Raw genomic sequence first — 2,295 nt, 5'->3', positions numbered from 1 at the left:
CCACATAGTGAGAGAATATCGTAGAAATAGTATGAACACATAACATCTATGTTATGAACACGTGGTGCAATTAAAGAAAAAAACTATAAATAAAAGATGAAGTATAAAAAATACAACACATCGTAATGAAGATAATTCGATTAAAACGAATCTAATAAAAATATTTCTATTACCAAGATATTCACTTTCCGAACTCGAACTCCGATTGTCATCATAAGCTATTTTAATCTTCTCACTGTTGTCGATTTTTTTTCCATTGCGTTTATCCATATTAGCTTGATCGATACCGATAATTTTACTACAGTGTTTCCTATGCGAATTAAAAACTCATAAAACAATGAACATGGAAAAATCAAGATTATATATATATATATATTGGGGTATAGTTCAAATGTAACCATGTCCATTTGTACAATCAATACAATACAATCAATTTAGATATTTATTGAAATGATGAGAGTTCATTTATCATAATTAGAATATTTATGGAAGATGAATAAAGTTCATTAATTATGATCAATATTTTACATTATGAAATAATCAAAACTTTTTATGAAATCACATATTCATCAAATCAAATAGACTGTTGAGATTGAGATTGAGTTATATATACATCTTTCACAATTCTGTCCTAAATAATCTACCAATCAAAATTAAACCGATCCTTAATATACACGTTTCAAACTCTCTCAAAATCGACCAATGACCCATGCATTATCAAAATAACTCCCAAAACGTGCCTCACCAAGAGAAGCAAACCATGCCTTTTTATCCTTAATAATGCTTTAAAATATTTAAAGAAACATGTTTTTGGTAATAATCAATTAATAAAAGATAATTCAATTATTTTTATAATTACTTATAATTTGTTTCTCTAAATAATCTATGAAAAATGTAATTTAATTCCATTACAAATCCTATAAACCAAACACACCAAAAATTCCAATTTTTTTCACGAAATCCAAATTACTCAAAAACATTTTGTCAAAACTCAAACAAGACCTCTCCTTCGGACCAAGATATACACATACCTTTTTATTAATTTCAGAAGGCAGAAAGACTATTTTCATAAATACCCCTGACTTTAAAAAAAAGGTGAACAAAGTATGTAGCATCATGGTTTTTATTCTAAACATTTGAATTTGTAGGTCTTGTATTCATTTAGAACATCATCTAAAAAACAATAAACATGTTTTCATTTATCTTGTACCAACAAGTAAATTTAACCAAAAGGCCTTTGGCCTCCAAGGAGGTCAGGGGTTCAAACATCACCAAAGATTATAAGGGTGTACGAGTTTATTTGTTGTATTTCCCTTATATAAGTATTAAGTACTTCAAAAAAACAAAGTAAATCCAAGTATAAAAAGACAAGAACTAAGAAGTTGAGGAAAATCCACAAAATTAAGGATGAAATATGAGGATGCATACCAACTCTGGTTCTTGGATGGTGAACAAATACAACCTAAACCTACCATGTTCTACTTAATCCAACACATTCCAATGTACAACTCATTATGCATAACTTACAAGTCTTTAGAGGTTGGTTGATGAAAGTCAACAGTTTAAAGTATAAAATTAGGTTTTCTGTTGGGATGGCTTCACTTGCTTTACCCACTTTCAAACCAGTCCCCTTTTTTATATGATTACAACAAAAGGAAAATAAGACTCAAAGAAGTAGAAACCATGGAAAGTAATATAAATATATAATCATCACTTTTATTTCTTCAAATGTATTAACAAAATAGAGGCATCATAGCTCCAATTTGTTCTACCTATTTAACATTTTCATTGTATAGGTTTCTATTTACGTGAACATGAAATAATACAATTAAGACTAGAGATGCACAAAAAAGGTCCGGCTCAAAGCCCGAGGCCAGGCCAAAAAGCACGATCATGCCAAGCAAGACTAAAAAGCGCAATCAAGCCCATTCACACCCAAAGCCCGGCTTGGCCTAGGCTTTTAAAAACCATGGACTTTGGAAAGCCTGCGTCGTTTGCATCTTTAAACGAGATGTGCAAAACCCACTCTATAAAAACTGAAAAGCAAAGAAAAATGGCATACACAGATAAAACTTGAACCAAAACAAAGCAAATGTACCAAAAATGTCCCAATCAGAATTTGGAAGGGTGATGTATATGGTTGTTTTGTGTTGCAATGATGTTAGTGAATACATTCTCTTACTCCAAGAATGCCTCTTGTTTGACCAATATCCGTCAACTGTCATATCTCATTTGACAATAGGTCAAATCCATTATCATAATCTATGGTGTGTATGAGCTTCCCCCCTCCCCCCT

The sequence above is a fragment of the Cynara cardunculus genome, assembly GCF_001531365.2.
Source record: "Cynara cardunculus var. scolymus isolate 2C chromosome LG 12, CcrdV1, whole genome shotgun sequence".
NCBI lineage: Eukaryota > Viridiplantae > Streptophyta > Magnoliopsida > Asterales > Asteraceae > Cynara > Cynara cardunculus.
This window is presented reverse-complemented; position numbering follows the sequence as displayed.